Here is a 13,946-nt window from a genome sequence, read left to right on the forward strand (position 1 = left end):
TAGAGGTCAGAGTGATGGGGATGCAATCTTTGAAGATAGTAGGGGGCCATGAGCCAAGGAATGTGGTCAGGCTATAGAAGCTAAAAAAAAGGAGTAACAAAGTCTCCTCTAGAACCTCCAGAAGGAACACAGCCCTACTGAGACCTTCATTTGAGGACTATAAGACCTATTTTAGACCATAGGCAACCAGATTAATAAGATAATAAAGCTGTGTTGTGTTAAGCCACTAAGTTTGTTAACTGGTTATGGTAACAATAAGAATCTAATACGTATATTCAAATACCCAAATTAACATCTTCCTTTAGGATTTTCTGGTTCATTTTCTTTTATAAGTCTTGGATTCTGAATAGCAAGTGCAGACCATCTGGCCTTCTGTTGTAATTAATACCACTTAGTCTGTGCTATGATTTTTAAAAATACTGAATACTGGATTTTGTAAACATATCTTTTCCTGAGATAATTATCTTAGGATGTAAGGATTGAAATGACTTCTAAATTACACAAGTGTTGGCCCACTGCTTTGACAATCTAGTATGTCCTTTTAAAGTTTCAGACTCCAAAAGGGAGGGCAACTCAGAATTTGCAATTAAATTAATACAACTCTCAGGTTTCAAAAGAACTATATCTATTATTAGGAGAAGGAGCCCAGGCTAGTGACACTGTTGGTAGCCTCAATTCTATTCAGGCATCAAGAAACCCCTGGCAGTGTAGGCTAGACAAGAAATTGGGCACTATTGTCTTGATTTTATTCAATTTGGGATTGTTGATATGGGGCTTTTGATATTCAAGTTTTAAAGTAAATGATCTTAGACTTCTATTCCTTTGATCTTTGCATTTTAGTTTTCAAATAGATTTACTATTTTAACTTCCATTTCTTCTTAGGAAATTTATATGAAGATAAATTTATATTCAAATTTGGCTCATCTATATGTTGTTTGCATTCAGTTGTTGAAGTGTCTTTATAGATTTCATCTTAATGTGGCCTTTTATTCTCAATTTTATGTAAGCTGTTTCTTACAACTGCAAGAAAAATGACTGTATCGTATGGGGTAAGTTCTGGATAATGCCTGTACCCACCCTCTATAGCTGCCTAACATGGAAAATGTGGTAACTGCTATTTCAAATTGTGTTCAGTCACAGACACAAAACTTGGTGGACTTGCATTTTATGTTTCTATAACTTCCCATCCTTCAGATAACATGTTTTGTGAATTCAGGCACTATAGACAAATTTAATAATCCACAGAAGTGCATGCATTATGACAACATACACTTGCAGAAGAGCTTTTTACCTTTTTTCTTAAATATGTGTACATAGACTTCTGTGCACCATGTATCTTACATGTTGAACAACGTGAGAAGAAAACACTAGAAGGTTTGAATGCAGCTTTGCCAGGGCATGAACTTAATTAGATACAGTTCTGATCCATTACTGAGAGTGCTGGAAACAAAATGTGAAAAACTTACCAGAGTCCCAGAAGATCTGAAAGAAGTGATGTTTGGGAAACAGTCTCATGAATGCTGGCAGAAAACCAGTCACTTACCTGATTGAAAAATCAGCAAAAAATATTTCGGTATGATGAGCTCAGCTATTTTTGTTCTTCCTTTTTAGAGGAAATCTGCTCAGTGTTTTCTCCCTGGATCCTCCATGTGGTAAGTCTCACCGGGGTAACTCTCCATATCAAGAAGTCTCACCAGGGAAGGCTGCCTATTACTGAGCAATAAATTGCTCTAATTGGACTGCCTGCCTGGGTTGTGGAAGTGATAGCCGCAGACCGAGCCTGCTGTTTTCTTGCTGCTGCTTCGGCTTCCCAGCTACCCCCCGGATGGTGAGGGCAGCCCGGCTGTGAATGGTCAGATAGCCCCTGTCTCCCGCCGCCAATCTCTGGCCCCGAGCAACATGGAGCAGACAGTGGCAGCAGCAGCGGGCAAGGAGGAAGATGGCGAGATGGCTGCCGGCCTGTGTAGTGGACTGTGGCACGGGGTATGCAAAACTAGGATATGCTGGAAATACAGAACTGCAGTTTAACATCCCTTCTTGTATTGCTATAAAGGAGTCGGTAAAAGTGGGTGATCAAGCTCAAAGGAGGGTGATGAAAGGTGTTGATGACCTAGACTTCTTCAATGGTGATGAAGCAATAGGAAAACCTACATATGCAACAAAGTGGCCAATCTGCCATGGTACAGTTGAATATTGGGACTTGATGGAAAGCTTTATGGAGCAAGTGATCTTTAAATATTTAAGGGAAAAACCTGAAGACTATTATTTTCTCTTGACTGAACTTCCATTGAATACTCCAGAAAACAGGGAATATACTGCTGAAATAATGTTTGAATCTTTCAATGTTCCAGGCTTGTACATTGCTGTGCAGGCTGTTCTTGCCTTAGCTACATCTTGGACCTCAAGAAAAGTAGGAGAACGGACATTGACTGGTATGGTAATAGACAGTGGAGATGGTGTCACTCATGTCATTCCTGTGGCTGAAGGGTATGTGAAGGGTTATATTAAACACATTCCAATCACAGGATGAGATATAACATATTTTAATCAGGAACTGCTGAGAGACCAATAAGTAGGAATCCCTCCAGAACAATCTTTGGAAACTGGCAAGGCAGTAAAGGAGTGCTATAGTTACGTCTGCCCAGATTTAGTGAAAGAATTTAACAAGTATGATACAGATGGGTCAAAATGGATTAAACCGTATACTGGAATCAATGCTATCTCAAAGAAAGAATTTTCCGTTGATGTTGGTTATGAGAGATTTTTTGGACCTGAAATCTTTTTTCATCCAGAGTTTTCTAATCCAGACTTTACACAACCTCTCTCAGAAGTTGTAGATGAAGTAATTCAGAATTGTCCTGTTGATGTCAGACATCATCTCTACAAAAATATTGTCCTCTCTGGAGGTTCAACCATGTTCAGGGAATTTGCACATCACTTGCAAAGAGATTTAAAAAGAACTGTAGATGCCCGGCTGAAATTAAGTGAGGAATTTAGTGGTGGTAAATTAAAGCCATAACCTATTGATGTACAAGTCATTACACACCACATGCAGAAATATGCAGTTTGGTTTGGAGGATTAGTTCTGGCTTCCACACCTGAGTTCTACCAATTATGCCACACCAAAAAGGATTATAAAAAAATTGGACCTAGCATTTGTCGTCACAATCCAGTGTTTGGAGTCATGTCATAAAATTGACTTCATAATTATTGGGGTTAGAAAGGTGGGAAAGAGACAATCCTTCTGATTACCTGTTTTGTCTGGATGGCTGGTTTTGAGGTTTTAAACCTGATATGAAATAGTAAGACCAAAAATGATTATACAGGAATATTTTAATAAGTTTATCAACATGCAGATGTATAAGAGAGTGAAAGTCATTGTGCTTTTCTTTAGATTTAATATTTGAATCTTATATGTAACAAAAAGAAGTGCGTTTTAGTTCTTTCTGTGCCCTGATATTTTGTGTATTAATAAATTATCCAAGATTTGATGGGATTTATCCATGTGTAGATAGCTCTATAATGCTTGAATTGCACACTTCTAAGCGTGCAATGCAAGAGCTTGTTTATATTACATACTTTTTATACTTTGAGGAAAAAAGTCAAAGAAAAATTGTATTTGAGGAAAAAAAACCATGACCAAGTAAAGGATAAATTCAAAGAATAGCCTCATGAGACTTGGCATACACACCCATAGAATTCCAGTTATTATGGAGTGCTTCCATCCCCTTCCACCCTTTTCCCCCAAAGGTTTTCTTTGCAAGTGCTTTTGGAACTAAGGGCTAGTATCTTGGATTAACTGATGCCTGCTAGTGTTTTCTGATTTCTCGCATTCTGTTCCTTGCTTTAAAAGAAGAGTAAAGACAAGAGTGTTGGACCAGTATTGCAGTTCTTAGTGTAATTTCTTATAAAAAACAAAACAACAACAATAATTTGATTATCAAAATTGGCATATTTAAAGCCTAACAACATTCAAAAAAGGCACAAATTTCTTTAAAAAAATAAAATAAATAAAATGTTCTAATTATGTATGGTGGCTGACAGATATAAACAATGTCTTTCAACCAGGTCTTTATTGGTAATAAAGGTGATATATCAGCCTCCATCTTTTCTAGGTTTTTTTTTAAGTCAACTTGTTCAGATATGGACAGAGAATGGATATTTCATCGGGTCTAATTCAGAAGATGGAACATATTTTTATGCTGAAGACTACAGTTTAAATATAGATAATGTGTAATATTTTTAACTATACCATAAAGGATTGGAAAAGTAAGGACCCATGCATGTGCACATAGACATACACAAACACCCCTATTGTAGATATAAGTGGGTTAGTGCAGTGCTTTTTATTTAGGTACATTATTCCATTGAGCCACTAAACTTCAAAAAAATTATATGGTTACCAAAGGAAATACTAAGGATAAAACTTGCACAGGAACATGATGGCAATCTCATCAGAGAGAACCTATTGCAAAGGCCAGAAGTGAAACCAAAAAAGTGGTAAAATGCAATAAGGAGCAGAAACAAAGAAATAAACCACCCTTGGAGGGAAGTCACTGGAAATCGAGCTTACAATTCATATCAGTGTAATTTCCTGGAAATACCATCTCTCTATTTAAGCACCAATGCCATAAGATTCAATGACAAATCTTTAGCAATATAGGTTTTATTAGTTCTACATCCATGTTCACACATTTGCACAATATGATACCCAAGTGTTAATGGACAGTGCAGGGGGCAATATCCATGCTAAGTGTTTTGCAGAAGGTGAAACAGTCCACCTGTTAATGTAGAAAAGTTTATGACAAATGCCAGAGGCACTTCAGAAGGTTTAAGATAGGACTCATGGAGAAAATACAGCAGGTAACAAAGGTAGTCAGTCTTCTGATTACTCTTCTCTTTGTATCTTTTCCACTGCTATGAAGATGATTTTTCTGTAATGGCTCCAAATTGGGGCAAAGTATTATATATTCAGGAATAATTGTGAAGTCACATATGTGTCACACACAAGATATAAAAGGATATAAGATAGGTAGAAAGCTAGGCTGATAAAATAATAATCTGGAAGTTTGTGGTAAAATTGACTTTAGCTCTCCAAAATACAGCATTCTGAACAAATGTCATGGCCCTTTCATGAGCTTTGTGTTCAGTATGTCTCTCACTTTAACTAAAACTAGTCTAATGTTCTTTTATTACTGACCTAACTTAGCACTGTGCTGATATGTTGCAGATTTGGAAAATTGTAATGACACAAATTTTAAAACTTCCAAACATGCTATTATTCATTGCCTAAGGTAAGAACATCTGAAAGCAACAGCAGCATAGTGCAATGGTAACAAACTGTCACTGGAGCTAGACTTCCTGAGATTAATGCCTGCCTCTTCTATTATGACTATAGAATAACAGGTAAATTCTGCACCTTATTTCCCTCAGGCCCCAAAAAGAAATAAAAATATTTTTATCTTATCTCATAGGTTGGATATAAGTATGATGTGGTTTAATAATTACAACACTGTTTGGCACAAATTAGAATATATGTGTATTAAATACTTTTTAAAATTAATAATCTAGAAAGATTCCTGTATTCCAAGACCTTTTGTGATCTGTAAACCAAATTTATGTTCCTTGTTATGTATCAACAGGATATTAATTCTCTATTTCCCCCTTTATGACTTTTTAAAATTCTTATAGATTTTTATTGTTTATTCCTCAGTAGGGTGTGAACACCAGGATGGCAGTGATATTGCTTATTTTGATACCTATTGATTATCTTATGACTAACAAACAGTGCATAATACGTATTAACTGATAACTGAATATTTGTTAAATGAATGATTGAAAAAAATGACTTATTCAAATGATCTCTGATATGTACAAGTGATTACAACAAGAGGTAGTCAGCACTCGATATTTGTGGCATTGAATCGAATAATCTCTACTCTTGATTACTCAGTCAAAATATCAGAAAACTGCAAATGCTATCATGTGGACTATAAAATATATTAGTTCTAATTGTAAATGTAATGAAAGCAATGTACAAAGCTGCAAGAAAACAAAGCTTGGGAGTTAATATAAAATGAAAATTACACCATGCCTGTTTCCTTCTTTTGCCACCTCAAAACTGCTAACAAGTAGTCACTGATTTTGGAATACGAACATCAGAAGAATAATTCTAGTAAAGTTTCTAGGTCATGGTAACTCTATGTTTGTAGAGTTCACCATTCTTCAGATTAAAACTAATATTCTGTGTGTGTAATTTTGGACTTTGTAGACAAATAGATAATCTATATATTTACATGGATTTTATGGTAAAATATACTTCCAAAATGTTATACAATATTTTAAAGAATAACATACAGTTTACTTGACTATTTTTGGTGTAAAGTTCTGTACATTTAACATACATATAAATTCACATAACCTCCACCACAATCGGTATACAGACTAATGTCATCACTACAAAGTATTCCTTCATGCTATCCATGTGTAGTCAAACCTCGCTCCATGTTTTCTGACACCACTGATGTGTAATGGTTTTGTTTTTGTGAGAATTTCATGGAAATGGAATCATACAATGTGTATCCTTTTGAGTCTGGTTTCTTTCACTTAACATGGTGCTTCTGTGATTCATAAAAGCTGTTTTATATATCAATAGTTCATTCATTCTTTGTCTCCAAAAGTATTGCATTGTATGAATTTGCCACTATTTACTTATTCTCCCATTAAAGAAAATTTGAGTTGTTTCCAGTTTTGATTGATTATGAACAAAATTTTATAGAGCCTACTATGTACCATGTATTCTTTTAGGTGGATGAATATAGTGATGGCCAAGGTAAGGAAAAGTTCCAATTCTTATTATGCTTATTGTTTTTTGAGAAGTTAGCTATGGTTTAAAAATTTTTTAAAAAGTAATATGGTTAAATCTGTGCCTTACTGATTACTTCAGTTGTCTATGATTTTATTCCAATAAGTGAATTAATACTACTGGGTCATTAATATTTTTCAGTCTGCATAATGATGATATCATTCTAAAGCATACAGTAGAAGTTGTATTTTAGAATCATGAATTGAGGTTGGTTGGTTGTTTGCTTTTAAGCTATTGAACATAATTCATCAGGGCTTTAAAGCAAGCCCAGAAAACATGTGTTTTGTTTAAGCCATAATAGGTGATTCTGATGAATATTTCAGGTAAACATTGACTCCTTTATGTTTTTGAAATAGAAACCTAGAGCAACACTTATTAGTATGTCACTTTAAAAAGGATGGTATAAAGTAGTGTGTGTTAACACCATTTTTTAAAAATGACATATTGATAAGTGTTGGATAACAAAGATATTATCTAATCTAACCAGAAAGTGAATAACTGGTTAACTTTGAAGAATTCACTTCAGATTCAAGTATTGACAAACTATTTTCTTGATGTCATCATTTTTATTCACTAGCAACAAGTTATTAATAATTATATTCATTATCAAGAGCATATTAAAGTTGACACCAGAAATTGTCTTCTGTTGAAATACATATAGCTGTGAATCCACATTGCCCCCATTGTAAAACAGATGGCAATGTTTTGGGGTTTTCTGTAAATGTCAAAGGAGAGAAAATAGATCAATGTGAGCACTCTTCCAATATTGCTAATTTACAATGGTCAAATATGTTTTAATGTTTAGTCTTCTATCTGAGAATTCCTTTCCCACACAATTCTGATCTTTATATCCAATTGGATGAGAAATTGTATTTTGTACATAATCCCATGTTTTTCAATGATTTTTGGTCAAATGTGTCTCTATTGTGAATTTTTTCCTTGACTTATTGAAACAAAAAGGTATATGTACATCTCCTATTGCAGTTAAAAATTTATTGGGAAATATTATATTGGCCTATTTTCTGTTTTATAAGGTTTTATGAGTTGTGAAATTTAAATTCCATATGTTTCACAAGAAATAAGATAAGTACAGGTTTAGACTAACATACCTAACCTATCTGGTAAAGGAGCCACTGGAAAGAGGTGACAGCATTAACCTGAGCTATTAGAATCAATTCAGAAGAGAAATAAGATAACTTGAGTTGTACATTATTTAAAGCACTGCTTCTCCCCTAAATAACAATATTTTTCTCAAATAGGACTATGGATGAGGGATAGATGGGCATAAAATTTGTAGTTATAAAATGGTACTATTTTCATTGAGCAATATTGGTACAAAAACTATAAATATGATAAAAAACAATAAAAGACAAAACAAAGCATTTATATTGCTTTATATAAAAAACTATTTCAATTTATAAACACTTTCTTGTTGACCTGAAGTGGTTAATTCAATTAATGAGAAAAATATCTTTTTGAAATGTATGGAGTTAAGAATAATATCACAGGTTTCTCAGAAAAAAATAGCTTAATGTGTGTTCCCCTCATGTGTGCAAGTATGAATAAGTTAGCTATAATACTCTCATATTTTTAAAACCCTGAAATTTGAAGTTTAAGGATGACTTTCCATGTTTCTTGGAAAATTGGTGACATAGTTGCATATTTCTTTTTTTATTTTTTTTTGTGGACTGCTATGGCATGCTGGTAAAATTTCTTTTTTGAGACAGAGCTTTGCTCTGTCACCCAGCTCTGTCATCCAGGATGAGTGACCCATAGAGAGATCTCAGCTCACCACAACCTTTGTCTCCTGGGTTAAAGTGATTCTCCTGCCTCAGCCTCCCAAGTAGCTGGTATTACAGGCATGCACCACCACACCTGGCTAATTTTGTAGTTTTAGTACAGACAGGGTTTCACCATTTTAGTCAGACTGGTCTCAATGCCTGCCTTGGCCTCCCAAAATGCTGAGATTACAGGTGTGAGCCACTGCACCCAGCTTAGACTGGTAAATTCTTAATGATGATTGTGTTAACAAAAGAAAACATGTCAATTTTCTGTTGTCAAGATTAAGTGAATTTCTTTATTTCAATTCATAAGCTTCTTATATAAGCTGTTGATTCAAATTTTCTTACAAAAGATTATCTGAGCTACTGGGAATATCTGATAAAAGACTTACTTAAGCACTTTAAAAAAACCGATCATCTTTCTTGTTTATAATACAATAAAGCTTTCTTTATACCTTCTTTGTTTTCATAAATGCCAACCAGGTTAAAATAACATTTAAAAATCCCACTTGTTAATGACATTCACTATCATTTATATTTAAATTAGTGTTGGGCTCTCATAACATAACTAGTTATTTCCTTTGAACATTAACATTTCACAATGCTTTAATAAATGTCCCATTCCAACATTCAAATTTTGTTTTAAAAATTACAATGCAAATGAAGTTATGCTTTTAAAATTTTACTTTAATAAACATAATCATGAATCCCACTTTAAATGTCAAAAAGAAATGGGATAATACATGATCTTTCCATTTCATTGTAACATAATGAAACAAAAACCCTGAGGATGTGTTCCAAAATAACTTTTACAATCCTCTATCAACAAACAATTTTGATGTTTGTTCCTTCCTTCATCATAACTATGTAGGGATCAGCCTCAGTGAGGCAGGTGTAACAACTGAGCTTCCCTGTGAGCACTACACAAGCATGACAAAGACGATTATTTTTTCTTACCATCGCTTGGACAAACTGGATGTCTAAATAAACAACCAACAAAACAAGCAAGCATCGTTGCTAGATATTCTATTTTGTATTATTACATAGTCTTTATCATATATCCTATGCAAAGTTACATAATTCCTTTTATATTTGATATTATAAAAACTAATTTTGAAAATATTTTTTATCAACTATTATAGGTAAACTTATATGAGCTAAATCAATACCAATGGCCTCTTGATTATTACTAAATGCTTATGTGTCACAAACTGTGACAGACAAACAGATACGCTTTCACAAAAGGGAAGACATACCATAATAAAACTATGACAATAAAACGAGGTGATTATCGGACACTACATTATATTTATCTTGTTCTAGGCACTACTAACTCATTTAGTACAGTAGAGTGTGAGTGTGACTGATCTGTTTTGAGCTACCCATAGTTGAAACAATATCTTTTTTTTTTTTGAGACGGAGTTTCGCTCGTTACCCAGGCTGGAGTGCAATGGCGTGATCTCGGCTCTCCGCAACCTCCACCTCCTGGGTTCAGGCAATTCTCCTGCCTCAGCCTCCTGAGTAGCTGGGATTACAGGCACGTGCCACCGTGCCCAGCTAATTTTTTGTATTTTTAGTAGAGACAGGGTTTCACCATGTTGACCATCATGGTATCGATCTCTTGACCTTGTAATCTATCCTGCTCAGCCTCCCAAAGTGCTGGAATTACAGGCGTGAGACACCACGCCCAACGCTGAAACAATATCTTATTCATCCTTTAATTCCAAGTTCCTCAAAAAAGTTATTGACTACTATATAAGCCTCAATAAATAAGTATTTTGGAAACATAAATTTAATTGTCCCAAATAAGCAGTGTACTTGATTTTTTTGCATTGGTAACTGAATATCAATGACACTCATACATTTATTAAAATTGTTATAGTTGTCTTTGACAATTAATTTTTATCCCTGATATTTAATGCAACATATTTTTGAAATGGTGACATAGACTAAAGAATTCTATAATATTGTTACATACCCAGTATATGTTTGTGGCTTTATAAATCATTACATAAGATTATTGATCTGTATGATCTGTATGTTCAGTTAACACATAGCTAAATTATAAATGTAAAGATTGAAAGTAAATATGTCTCTTTAAAATTGCTGTAGTTTTGCCCCTATTCATGAGTGCTTTATTATGTACTTTATAAGCATGAAAATGTTACCATCTTTATTTTAAGTTTAAAGATCAATTTCTGTATTCAATTATGAGCTTGGAAATTGTGTTTAGATGTTTGAACACCTAATTGATTATGCTACATTTGTTTGAGCATGGTTGAAATGTAACTTTACTGCTTGGTTGGTGATACTATTTTGGAAAGTATTAAATGGATTTGCTGCTTAGGAGTGAATCACTTTTTAAAACAGGTTTTCTGGAGTCTTCCAGGAAGAAAAGCACATGTTTTGATCCTTATTACTATTATTTTTAACAGAGAATGAAAATAAATGGTTAGAAATCCAGGAAGTAATCAGAAAGCAAGACTTGAACTGAATTTAAAACATGAACTCATATTTGACATTGTAGTGCTCGCAACAATGATTTAGCTATTGCATTAGTAAAACCAATACTCATATTTATTTTTTAAGGTGAAGTATTGTTCTATTAAGATAACTTTATGTAAAATTTCAGTTTGTCAAATTTTCTAAGCATGTGCCAAATGCCAATAACAATGTAAAAAAAATAGGAGTAAGAGAAATATGGTTCTTGAGAAATGTTGGATGAAATAAACAAAATAGTATTTTTAGTGTTCTTCATGGGTAATCAGGGGCCACAAGCAAAACCTATCATTCTGCCTCTGGTGACTCCCAAATCTCATGTCTTCACATTTCAAAACCAATCATGCCTTTCCAAGTCTTAACTCATTTCAGCATTAACTCAAAAGTCCGCAGTCCAAGGTCTCATTTAAGATAAGGCAAGTCCCTTCTGCCTATAACCCTGTAAAATCTAAAGCAAGATAATTACTTCCTAGGTACAATTGGGGTACAGGCATTCAGTAAATACGGGTATTCCAAATGGAAGAAATTGGCCAAAACAAAGGGGCTACAGGCCCCATACAAGTCTAAAATCCAACAGGTTAGTCAAATTGCAAAGCTCCAAAATGATCTCCTTTGACTCCGTGTGTTATATCTAGAAGAGGTGAGTTCTCATGTTCTTGGGCAGTTCTACCATTGTGGCTTTGCAGGTTACAGCCTCCTTCTCAGCTGCTTTCATGGACTGGCATTGAGTGTCTGTGGCTTTTCCAGGTGCATGGTATAAGCTGTCACTGGATCTACCATTCTGGAGTCTGGAGGACAGTGGCCCTCTTCTCACAGCTCCACTTGGCAATGCTCTAGTAGGGACTCTTGGTGGGGACTCTGACTCCACATTTCCCTACTGCACTGCCCTATCAGCGGTTCTCCATGAGAGCCCTGCCCCCACAGCAAACTTCTGCCTGGACATTCAGGTGTTTCTATCTATCCTCTGAAATCTAAACAGAGGTTCCCAAACCCCACTTCTTGACTTTGGTGCACTGGCAGGCTTAGCACCATAAAGAAGCTGCTAAGGTTTGAGGCATGCCCCCTCTGAAGCCATAGCCTGAGCTGTACATTTGCCCCTTTCAACCACAGCTGGAGTGGCTGAGATACAGGGAACCAATTCCCTAAGCTACAAAGAGCAGAGGGGCACCTGGGCCTGGTACACAAAACTTTTTTTTCCTCCGAGGCCTCTAGGCCTGTGATGGAAAGAGCTGCTGTGAAGGCCTCTGACAGGCCCTGGGGACATTTTCCTTTTTGTCTTTGGGATTAATATTCCACTCATTACTTATGCAAATTTCTGCAGCAAGCTTGAATTTCTTCTCAGAAAAGGGGGTTTCTTTTTATCATATTGCCAAGCTGCAAATTTTTCAAGCTTTTATGCTCTGCTTCCCTTATAAATCCTAATGCCTTTAATAGCACCCAAGTTATCTCTTGAATGCTTTGCTCCTTACAAATTTCTTCTGCCGGATATACTAAGTCATCTCTATCAAGTTCAAACTTCCACAAATCTGTAGTGCAGGGGAAGAATGCTGCTAGTCTCTTTGCTAAAGTAAGAGTCACCTTTTCCTCAGTTACCAACAAGTTCCTCATCTCCACTTGAGATGACCTCAGCCTTGATTTTATTGTGCACATGATTATACACCCATTCAACAAGTCTCTAAAAGGTTCCACAAGATACAATTTCAACAGGTTGATCCACTAGAAGTCTGTAGTTCAAGGCCAGCCTGGCCATTATGGTGAAATCTTGTCTATACTACAATTCCAAAAATTAGCCAGGAATGGTGGCAGGTGCCTGTAATACCAGCTACTCAGGAGCCTGAAGGGTCACTTGAATCTGGGAGGCAAAGGTTGCAGTGAGCCAAGATCATGCCACTGCACTCCCTCCTGGGTGCCAGAGTGAGACTCCATCTCAAAAACAAACAAACAAACAAACCCCAAACTCAAATTGTACAGTTTATTCCCTTCTTCCAGTTTTCGCATCACACATACATTAAAAAATAAACTGCTTAACTTCCCCCACCTCCCCAAGGCCCACAGGCCCTGCCCAACCCATTGTCCTTTCCTGCTCCCTCTCTCTCATTCCTTATTCTGCTCAAGCCACACGGACCTCCTTGCTGTTCCTCCAACACGACACACACACTCCTGCCCCAGGGCCTATGCATGGGCTGTGTCCTCTGTCCGGAAAGTGCTTACCCCCAAATACCATCCTTCTCACACAGGTTACCCCTTTCCATTAAGACACTGGCCAAGGCTGGGCATGGTGGCCAGTGTTTATAATCCCAGCAATTTTGCAGGGTGTGGTAGGAGGATCACATGAGCCCAGAAGGGTTTGCTTTTGTTTTGCTTTTCATTTTGTTTGAGACAGAATATTGCTCTGTCACCCAGGCAAGAGTGCAGTGGGTGATTTCAGCCAAGTGAAACCTCCACCTTCCAGGTTCAAGTGATTCGGCTGCCTCAGCCTTCTGAGTAGCTGTGACTGCAGGTGCCTGCCACCATGCCCAGTTTTTTTGTTGTTGTTGTTGTTTGTTTTCTGTTTTGTTTTCAGACAGTTTTACTCTCATTGCCCAGGTTCGTGTTCAGTGGCAGTATCTTGGCTCACTGCAGCCTCCACCTCCCAGGTTCAAGCGATCCTGCTGCCTCAGCCTTCCAAATTGCTGGGATTACAGACATGGGCCACCATGCCCAGCTAATTTTGTATATTTAGTAGAAACTGGATTTCTCCATCTTGGTCAGTCTGGTCTCGAACTCCCAACCTCAGGTGATCCACTTGACTCCCCCTCCCA

General features: G+C 36.2%; 1 pseudogene; it reads left to right on the forward strand.

The window, feature by feature from the left end:
- Nucleotides 1–1,939: 1,939 nt before the first annotated feature.
- Nucleotides 1,940–3,193, forward strand: LOC128931143 (actin-related protein 3 pseudogene; annotated as a pseudogene).
- The last annotated feature ends 10,753 nt before the right edge of the window (nucleotides 3,194–13,946 follow it).

Source organism: Callithrix jacchus, chromosome 19, assembly GCF_049354715.1.
Source record: "Callithrix jacchus isolate 240 chromosome 19, calJac240_pri, whole genome shotgun sequence".
In the NCBI taxonomy this organism is placed as follows: domain Eukaryota; kingdom Metazoa; phylum Chordata; class Mammalia; order Primates; family Cebidae; genus Callithrix; species Callithrix jacchus.